This window comes from Taudactylus pleione, unplaced genomic scaffold (assembly GCF_031769625.1).
Source record: "Taudactylus pleione unplaced genomic scaffold, aTauple2 ptg000190l, whole genome shotgun sequence".
In the NCBI taxonomy this organism is placed as follows: Eukaryota; Metazoa; Chordata; class Amphibia; order Anura; family Myobatrachidae; genus Taudactylus; species Taudactylus pleione.
The window spans coordinates 7,643,401-7,654,800 of NW_028284592.1; the positions used below are offsets into that span (position 1 = coordinate 7,643,401).

At 42.1% G+C, this 11,400-nt stretch overlaps 1 pseudogene; it reads left to right on the plus strand.

The window, feature by feature from the left end:
• The first annotated feature begins 3,296 nt into the window (after nucleotides 1–3,296).
• LOC148519374 (5S ribosomal RNA) lies at nucleotides 3,297–3,414 on the plus strand (annotated as a pseudogene).
• Nucleotides 3,415–11,400: the final 7,986 nt, after the last annotated feature.

Sequence of the window (11,400 nt, forward strand, 5' to 3'; positions counted from 1 at the left end):
GTCGTAGAAATTCCCCTTTGGGTAGATTTTCAATAGTTGGAGGAAAGTGCGCACTGGTCTGATGTAACAGGCTGTTGGTCGATGTTTCTTTCCGATAAAGTTCTGTGTGTAAACTACCATCACTGGTCTTATAGATTTTGAGATCAAGGAATGGAATATGTTCCTGACGATAGTGATGAGTTAATCTGATATTGCAATGGTTGTTATTCAGTTCCTGTATGAATTTAAGGAGCACATCCTCCTCTCCTTCCCAGATCATGAGAATATCATCGATATATCTCCACCAACCACCCACGTACTTCGTGTATTCATCCATTGCTTCACCAAAAACAAATTCCCGTTCCCACCTGCCCATGAAGAGGTTAGCATAAGTGGGGGCACAAGCCGCCCCCATAGCTGTCCCCCTCATTTGCAGGTAGAAGCGGTCTCCAAATGTAAAATAATTCCTAGTCAGGACAAATTTGAATAGATCCAAGAGGAATTGATGGAATGGGCAGGGTTCTTCCATCTGAAGGAAGTATGTGACTGCCTGTAGGCCCAAATCATGATTGATACAGGTATACAGGGACACCACATCTAGTGTAACTAGAAAATGATGTTTGTCCATCATGGAGTTTTCTGAGAATGTCTGATGTATCTTGTATGTATGAAGTCAGTCCTAACACATGATGTAGAAGATGAAGATCAATAAATCTACTAGCATTTTCAGAAAGTCCTCCCATGCCAGACACTATGGGTCTCCTTGGCGGGTCCCAGATGTTCTTGTGTACTTTTGGCAATAGATATAGTGTAGGCACTTTTGGATTACTTATCTTCAGGTACTCATATTCTTGTTTGAGAATAATACCCTCGTGTCTAGCCCGATCGATCATGTCATTGTATATAGAGGTATAATTTTCTGTTGGGTTAAATAGAATGTTTTTGTAGCATTCTTTATCGCTCAATTGGCGCAAAGCTTCCCTCTGATACATCTGTATGGGCCAGATAACCACATTCCCACCTTTATCGGAGGGCTTTATGATGACCTCTTTCCATCCTCTGATGTTTTTGAGGGCTTGGATTTCTTGTTTGTTGAGGTTGCCCATATGGTATCTAATGTTCTTAGTTTTCATATATAATGTGTCCAAATCCTTGGATACGAGTTCTTGAAAAATCTTTACTTCCGGACTTATAGATTCTGGAGGGAAAAATTTGGACTTCGTCTTACATAAAAGTCTTTTTGAATCTTTAATGGTGTTGTTGTCAGTATCCTGTAATTCCTCCAAAATACTCAGAGCTTCAAGTTCCTCTTCTTCCAAGATCAAGTTCTTCCGGGATGTAGAATCCATCTGGTTAGGTCTTATGTCCCCCATTGTTTCTTCTCCTAGATTGGCAAAATGTTTTTTAAGGAGTAGTTTACGCCCAAATAATTTAAGGTCCTTCTCCCATTCAAAACGGTCAAATGAATGTGTCGGTGAGAAGGAGAGTCCCTTACTGAGTACCAATTTTTCTGTGTCCGTGAGAATAATGTCTGAAAGATTAATGATTGTTAAATTTGCATTAGATGTTACTTCTTCTTTGTCCTGATTGGGTATCTGGGTAACAGATGATGATCCCAATCTATTGATTCTCCTCTTCTGTCCCCGCCTCGTCTTCCTCTTGGACGATACTTGGTGCGTGTTCCTCTGCCAATTCCTAAAAAAGCTGAAGAAAGATGTTGGTCTTCATATCTCTCTTGTCTCTGACATGGGTGTTGGGGTACATTCATGTTGTCCGGGAATTCTTCTCCTCCTGATGACTCCATCTCGGAGGATGTGTAGGACTCCTGTGGTTTAAAACTGCTTTTGTTAGTATACGAACGATTCCACTTGAAAATGTTCCCTGTTATGAAATCACGCTTGTCTCTGTTGAATTTGGATTTCTTCCTCTCAATAATCTCCAATTCATAGGCTTCCAGTTCTTGTTTATGTTTTTCCACTGTAGTTTGGAATGTTAATTCCTTCTCCCAACTCTCCAGCTTTTTCCCAAGAACTTCTATCTCTTTTTCACATTCATCTAATGTAATATGATTGTGTTTAATCAGGATAGATATCAAGTCTTGGGAACATTTTAATAGAATGGCCTCCCAATCTTTACTTAGACTCTCCTTCGCCAATTTGAAGGCTGGGAATATCTTCGGACGAAGGCCTCTAGGGGTGATTTTATGTTTAAGATAACTTTCTAGTGTAGTAATATCCCATGAAGCTCTAGATCTACGTTGCAATATTATTTTTAATTGATGTAAATCTTCCTCCCAGTTACTCTTAGCTGTATTGGTAATTGTCAAATCTGAGAAAATATCGTCAAGATTATCCGGAATTTTCCTTTTTGCAAGGAGTTCATTATGGAGGGAGAATGAGGACATTTTGTTGATTGGGTCTATAATTTGTAGTATTTCTTAGTATATGTGAAACTAACAAGAAACGTTAGTAATAAATACCTTTTTATAGAGACGGTCTGGTCTCAACCAATTATGCATGAGGTGAACAAGCCCTCATTCGGGCGAAACGCGCGTCCTGTGCTGTGGTACACAGTTTGCTAGGGGAATCAATCTGTGCACGGATCGGACTCCTGGCTATCTCAACTCTGGGATTGGTATTGTATGAGAACTCCAATGTGGTCTGGGACTTTAGTAGTTATGCTTTTTATTTTTAGTTGATTTATACAATTCTAATTCGAAAAATATCGTCCTATAGTACCACTTGTGTATGCTATATTTATATGATATTGTATTTCTATAAATTATGATCATTGATCAAGGTCATTCTGTAATCTAATAATAGAAACATGGTTCGTGGGTGATTTGATGAGTCACGGTTTAACTTAATATCAGTGTCTTTTATCCTGTGTGTTATGTCAGTACTATTTTGACCATCGAGTGTGTTACATGCATGAGGATTTATCATGTGAGATTTGTTGCTTAAACTTAAATCCTAATTACTGAATGCATCATTCAATATAATCACACCACAGAACCAACCTTATAGCATCTCATTGTGAGTCTCTATCTATCGAAAGTGGGATATGCTACACCTATGTATTGACCATTAAAAATAAATCTGTGTTTGATAATCATTTATTTATCTATTCTATGTTACACGTTATATCACTGTATGGATAATCTTATTTGATGCATGCACGTGTAACAATTGAGGTGTGCCTATGCAACACTTTCTTTGAACACTATATTTTAAACAATAAATGGACTATCCACTAAGATAGCCTTACATTTATGGTTACTGCTCTGACCCAGTGCTGTTGCAACCCATTATTATTATACCTACAGCCTTACATCACATGATTGCCCAATCTCGTCTGATCTTGGCAGCTAACCAGTGATAGGCCTGGCTAGTACTTGGATGGGAGACCTCCTGGGAATACCAGGTGCTGTAGGTTAAAAGAGGATGTTTGGGATTTCCATGCACAGGCAGAGCAGCTAAACCTATTATATGTTTAATTCTATCTGTTCAATACCAATATCTCTTTGTACCCATTGATATAGAGATTTATCTAATATTTCGCCGTTATACAACAGTAGATGATTATTATATCATCTGTACTTTATGTATAGAATGCAAGGTGCCTCATTATTTTATTGATGAATATTAAAAGTTATGTTTTATTAAAAACATCTATTTATTCATAATCCATTTATTTACAAGTGTGCCCCAGCGACTAGATCTACTTTCTTTCTTTTGTTGTCTTTGCATGTCATCCAGGGCAAGGCAGTAATTTGGTGCCCCCCCCCAAAAAAAAACAACAACAAAGAGAACATTTATCTGTGCGCACCAAAGGTGGGCGCACCCCCAAAAGGAGCCAGAGCCACGCCCACAAAGCGCAGTGAGGAGAATTCATCAGAAGCTGCAAAACAGCAGGGGCGGACACACAGGCAGCCAGCCAGACAGTTTTAAATAGTTAGTGTTTAAATAGTTAGTGACTGTGTTATAAAAGTGTTTTAATTAAAGTCAGCTCAGCATGTAGTGAGGGGTACTGAGCTGACTGCTGTGAGGGGTGCTGTGTGCTGGCCGGATGAGGGGTGATTGGTGTTGGGTGTGGCTGTGATCTGTGCTGCTGGGTGAGAGGGCAGAGGGGTTCTGTATGAGGGGTGCTGTGTTGGATGAGAATTGCTGTGTGGGAGAGGGGTGTTGCATGTACAGTCCTGATGAAAAGACCTTAGGGTCTTGAAACGTCGATAATTTCTGTACCGATGTCTATGTTTATTTAAACACTTCTTTCTACCTTCACTGGGAGTGCCGCCTTTTCCTTGCTGTTTGTGGTGACGCTATTCGCCACTTAGAGGAGGATTTTGAAATATATATATATATATGCTGTATACGTGTATGTACATTTTATTGTTCGCCTGGCTATGTCGGCTGAACCCCACCATGAGGGTCCTGTATGCACCTTTGCTATGGGGCCCCCAAAGAGTTAGTTACGCCCCTGATACCGCAGGTAGGTGCACAGCATAGCATAGCCTTGAGCAGCCATTATTACACAGCCAGACTGCCCCACATGCTTTTGGGAACTTTTAAAGGCATCACAATAAATTTCCAGCTAACAGAATGGTGTTTAGAAGCTCAAATTGACTGTCTCTCCTTATTCTATTCATTTCGGGATATGAAGTTCAATTTATGTTTGATTTGCAAATCGAATGTTAGTAAATTAAGGGATCCTATATTCGACTATGGGAAAACATTGATGTTTTGCATATATTCGAATTTGAGAGAAATTCAGTTTTCTGTTCAATTTGACATTTGATTTTGGCTTTAGTAAATCTCCAATATCAAAATCCAAAGGAAATCGAACCAAAATCAATGGCAAATCGAACAGAATCCAAAATTGATCTTTAGTAAATATTCCCCAAGGTAGGCTTCATTCCAACTTGCCAAGCCTTAGACAACACCAGACGCACGGTAAACCTGATTGTTATGGTTCCCTAGGCTGCTCTGTGTCAACCTCCTTTAACCCAGGCTAGCGAGGTCTTCTGCCACTAAGAGCCACCCGCCATTCCCTTAGAACTAGAAATGTGCACCGGTACTTAAGTGGCCGCCTGGACTTAAAACTTGGAGTAGTAGTGGTTTACACAAATTACCTATGGGAACCAGAGAATAGCATGAGATACTGGATACCAGTAAGATAGTCAGTGGTACGGCAAGAGCCGGTAGTACAACTTGGAGGGTTGGCGGTGCGGCTTGAGAACCGATGATGCAGCTTGAGAGCCGTTACTATAAGTTGAAGAACTGATGATACAGCTTGAGAGCTGGTGATGCGGCTTTGAGAGTCGATGGTGTGGCTTAGAGCCTGTAGTACAAGTTGGAGAGCTGAAGGTGCGGCTTGAGAGCCGGTGATGCGGCTTTGAGAGCCGATGGTGCGGCTTAGAGTTGGTCGTACAAGTTAGAGAACTGATGGTGCGGCTTGAGAGTCGGAGATGGGGCTTTGAGAGCCAATGGTGCCTGTGGCAGTTTGCAAGCTGATGGAGTGGCTGGAGGGCCGATGGAGCGGATAGGGTGCCTGTGGCAGTTTGCAAGCTGATCAAGTGACTGGAGGGCCGATGGAGCGGCTAGGGAGCCTGCAGCAGTTTGCTGGCCGCTCGCTATAGCTGTGGGTGGTCAAAAAAAATAGCCCGACCCTGATTCAGAGCGAGCGCTCTGTCAGAGCGTCCGGCTCTGAATCAGGGCCACTGATCCACCACTCTAATGCTCTTACACTCCCCTCCCTACTTCTAGACTTAGATGTAGAAAAGGCTTTTAACAGGGTCTCTTGGCCCTTTCTGAATCGTACACTGCAAAGATTTGTCTTTCAAAGCAAAATTCCTTAGGCTGTCCAGGTCCTTTATCATAACCCATCCACTTTGTTCCTGGTGGGTGGTATTCTTTCTAACCCCTTTAGTATCTCAAATGGTCCCAGGCAAGGTTGCCCTCTATCTCCACTTATTTTCGCCTTTGCTAAAGCCTCTCGCTTGCCAAATTAGATCTATCCCTGACATTTCGGGCATTTATGTTGGGAACTCTCAATATAAATTCTCCCTCTTTGCCGACGATGTTCTCTTTACTTTAACCCATCCATTCCCTTCCCAATCTTTTTCAGGAACTCTCTTTGTATGGGAGTCTATCGGGTTATAAAGTTAACCAAGATAAATCGGAAGCTCTTCCCTTACACATCCCTAAACCAAGTTTAGACCTCCTTCAACTTAATTTCGCCTTTAGTTGGCGACGGGACTCTACAAAAGATCTTGGTGTCTATTCAACTAAGTCCTACACCCATCTATACAAAGTTAATTACCCTCCCCTCTTTTGAGCCATTGAACAGGATGTATCTCACTGGCAAATATACTTCCTATTGTGGATAGGATGCATAAATGCAATAAAAATGAACGTTCTCCCCAAACTACTTTATCTCTGCCAGACTCTTCCCAAAGCGGTTCTCGCTCGTGTTCTTGCCTCCTTGCAATCCTTTTATTGCAAGTTTATCTGGAATAATAGGAGACCCCGCCTGCGTAGGGATGTCCTTTTCAAGGGTCCACTCACAGGGGGCCTGAGTCTTCCGTCGATATCCAATATTATCAAGCCTCTAGACTAGCTCGCGGTCTTAAATTTGGTAGCTCACCTAGCTGCAGTACTGCCGAGTCAACTAGAGGAAGTGACCTATAATGTGTGCTCCCCCGTGGCATCAACGCCATGGGTGAAGCCACAGGGAAGCACGTCAGGTGATTGCTGCAGCCTCTACAGTAATCACCTGACATTCTTTCCCGTGGTTCCTCCCACGGCGTCTACGCTACAGTGGAGCGAGTGACTCCCGCCCAGTCCTGCCGGAAAATCACAAGAGCAGCCCTGCTTAGATCTTTTGCTTCTATATTGCACTTACCTCCTTGGAGCCGGTAATTAGCAGTGAAATGTGCCTGTGTTTAAATTTTATTTACAAACTACAACAATATCACTGTAATAATTAAATGCATTTTTTCATTAAATTACCTTCAATTGTTCGGTTATTAGCCAGATTTGTGCCCCAGTTTGTCAGCTTCCTAAGCACCCCAATAAGCTGCTTCTTCATATTACGTGTGTGGCTAAACTACAGGTTGCTAAAGCTTGGAAGCAGCCCTCCTCACCGGGTAGCAGTCGGGAAGCCGATGGATGAAATCCCGACGCCAGTCATTAGACCTACTCCGGGAGCCCGACACCTGGCTTACCGATCGAAGGTAAGCCGAGCGCGGACAGCCGCGTGGGGGAGGGTTAGGGGCTCCTGGGGGGGCTTAGGGTTAGGCACCCCCTCAGGAGGTTAGGGTTAGGCATGGGGAAGGGGGGGTTAGGGTTAGGCTGCGGGCAAGGGGGGGTTAGGTTTAGGGACTTAGAGGAGGGTTAGGGTTAGGCACTTGGGGGGAGGTTAGGGTTAGGCACCCCTAAAGGAGGGTTAGGGGTAAAAAGAGGTTAGTTAATATTTACCTTTTGTAGCTTCGGGATTTTCACCCCTGCCGGGCTTCCGCTTTCAGGATTTGAACCGCCGGCCATGCTGCCAGCGGTAAATCATACTGATTCCTCCACACCTACACATCAAGAGTTATTAAATCTAATGTGGTTTGTATCTAAAATGGAATACATTACTAGCCTTCAAAATAACATAGTGGCCAAGTTTCATGCAGTGTAGGCGCCGTGGTATGCTGCGCACAACACAAACCTTCCTGGCCTTGCTTAGACTAGAAACCACTCCGTACTCTTCTATACTTTATCCTTCCCCTATCCAGGCTCCCCTTTACCCTTGGTCTCGCCCCCACACCTCCTTTTTTATCTAGATCCCATGTTTTCAGCTCAGGCTGTTTTTTCTACTCTCACTTAGATATCTTTGACTGCTGGATTTCTCTATAATAGCTGATCTCCTCAACACCCATCTCTCAAATGTTATCTCTTTTGTTTACTGTATATTGTTTTGTTCTCTGCAAATAAAAAAAATGTTTTAACAATTTATATTTTCAATAAAACCATATATGAGTTTAAAAAAACGCTTAGGTCCGGCTCTGTTAGCAAGGAAAGGAGAGGGCTTTTTGTCAAGATAAATGTTGGGAGGAATGTATTACAAAAAAGACAATTAGAGCACTTTAATGTCAGAGGGAAAGAAACATTAGCTGTAAAAGAAGAGAGTGGTATCTCCTCTATTACCAAACATGAAAAATATACATTGCTGATTCTTTATTCTCATTACATACGTTTAAAGCGATTCATTTAGTAGTGGACATACAAACTTATACAAAAAAATAAAAAAGTAAGGTATGTTAGCAGGCAGGGCCCTCTTACCTCTGTGTCTGTCTGTTATCACCCAGTCTTGTTTTATTACTGTTTGATCCCAATTGTAAAGCGCAACCAAATATGCTATATAAGTAACTATTATAATTATTAATAATAATAATACAACACACTTTCGTACTGGTATCCGTGGAAAAATATATAAGTATTTCTGGATACCTATAATATTATCAATATCCCCCCAATACATAAATAAAAATCTTGCTAAAACATTTGGTAAATACACTCTCTAGCAGACATGTAGCACTTAGCTTTCTGAAGTGTTGTGCCAGATAATGCATTGTATAGAGGGCCGGATTTAGCACGGATCGCTATTCTGCTTATACGCACGCAACGCATGTTGCTAATATCAGCGGTGATATGTAAAGGTTTGTATTCGCATTGCGATCGCAGCCTGACATAAGGACGTCCAACTTCCCTAACTCACATCCGTATACTAGGGCAACATAGCAAAATAATCGGTAACATCTAGTAACATCGGACCTATATGCACAGTTAAGGCTGGTCAGACCTCATACGCATGCGCAGAATGCAACAATCGGCCGATTGCATGCGTATAAGCAACTGAATCAGGCCCAGAGAGAGAGGACTTTATATGCTATGCCCACCAAGGAAGGATAAGCTGCAGGAAAGGTGCTAAATAGTCTGTTACAGGGACAAAGCATAGCTACTACATTTGCTAAATTCCATTCTTGCACATGGCCTGATGCGGAGTCGGACAGATCTCCGGCATGTGTGCTCCTGCATTGCATGCATGGAACAATAAACCCTGCCCCTCAAGGTCGCTGCCTGAGCGTTATCATTGACTAAGAACTGTCCCTTCATTCAGTCCATAGTTACTGTAAATCATGTTACATACATCCAAGAAACATATACACCAAAGACAATGCAACAACTTTAATTCATGTACTCATTATCACCCGCAGAGATTAATTCAGTAGTCTCCTGACTTGTCTTCCCCTAAACAAATATTTCCCCTACTATTTTGAATGTAGTGACTATATTGATTTTCCTTGTAAAAATGTCCTTATAGTGCTGTTCTTTCAGTCCCTGTATTAGTTTTTCTGTATTTGACTCAATTCAGTTTAAAATACTGCACCCATACTGTGGAATGACCCCCTCCCTCAATACATTCTTCTTGTCTATAAACATTCAAGCCTTCCTTGAAAACTCAGCTCACCAGAAGCTCATCAAATTCCAGAACCACCCACATAACCACTCTAAGCTATTCTACACAATTACCTACCCACTACACAGTTCACACAACACTTACATATGTTCTCTTGCTACTCTTACATAACCCAATGAGCCAAGGACAACACTGCTGTGTGACAGGATCATATAGCCCAATATGAATCTTTTACCTTTACAATATGGCTGCACCATTTGCAATATACTGTATAGCACTTATCCTCATGTTCTACATTCTTATTTCCCTATAGATTATAAGTATGAAGTGCAATAGAATATGCTGGCACTAAATAAATAAGTGCTAACAAAAAATGATAAAATAAATATATATGTACATTTGCTGTATGCAGAGCTGTACACATCTTGCAGTACACACGCTTGGCTTGGTACTAGTCATTATCAGTCATACTTGTTGGGAGGGGGCAGCCACGTCGGTGCAGCAGGGGGTGCGGCAGCGGCATAGGTGGGCAGTGAGATCACATCATCGCGGCCCCGTCCCCGCTATACAATGCCGCATCACCCTCTCCCTGGACCACCCACTTTCGCTCTGTAAGTGGGCTGCTGCGCAGGGGGGTTTTGTGGGCAGCGTCTTGTGGGTGTCCGAGAGCGCCACTCGATTTTTGGCCATTCCGGGATAGTAGCCAAGTATATCATCAGTGCACACTTGCTTGCATCAGTCCTATTCCAAGTGCTGGCCAACGCTACATAGCCCACAGTTTCACCATCATGCCCTCAATGAACTCTTCTTACATGAGAACTCCCTGCCATAACTCAGATATGCCTCATCATTCATATGTGGCGATGCAAATAAAATGCTTACAACTCCGTAGCATGTTGATACACTCTAAAAACAGGCACACATTCAACTCAGCATCAGGGCCTTATCAACTATAAAAAGAACCGTTTCTGGACCCTTTTTATGGATCATTACCAATGTAAAATGACACTGACGTGCATGAGATTTTATTTGTTTCGGGACTTGAAGTAGACTCCAGAGATTAGGCCCCTGTTTCAAAGCATTGCATAATGGGCCTTATTCAGAGACGGAGGCAATGCCGATATTTTTGCAGATCTAGCAATTTATTGCTATTTCATACGCCCGAACGCCACACTGCGCACGCACAGTGATTGCATTGCAATTACTCACACATAGGAGTCCCGCGCAAAGTGAGTGACAGGTACTCAGCTTTTGGGGGAGGTAACGTGGTCTTTTGGAGGCGGTAACGTGGTTGTTGGCTAGAAAAATACAGACATGTCTGACCGTTTAAATGCCGTTTCATATGCGTGCATAAATTACCCATTGCTTTGGAAAGCATTAGCATATTTTAGCAACTGCAATCCGTGAGAGTATGTAGTTGCGATTGCATTAGTGTAAATCTCGGAATGTGCACTGACTAAAACTGGGCATACACTATACAATTATCTGTCAGATATCTGTCCAATCTGGCTGGTTGGAATGAAAACCTGCTAATGTATGGGAGCAAATGACAGTCGATCATATGGTTTTAAACAATGAAAAAAAGGACAAAAAAAATTGTTCAAATTTGTTGCATTTGTGTGTTTTAACCAATTTATCTGAACAACCATTTTTGGCTATTTTCCAGTGTTTGTGAGCAAATGGACGATTGTCATTTGCTCCCATACATTACCAGGTTTTCATTCCAAACAGCCAGATTGGACAGATATCAGACACATAATTGTATAGTGTATGCCCAGCATAATAAGGCTGCGTACACGCCTATAGATATATCTGTCCAATCTGTCTGGTGGGAAGGAAAATCTGCTATTGTATGGGAGCAAATAACAATAGAAATTTGCTCCCAAACACTGGAAAATGGATCAGATTTTCCTTCCCACCAGACAGATTGGATAGATATATCTATAGGTGTGTACGCAG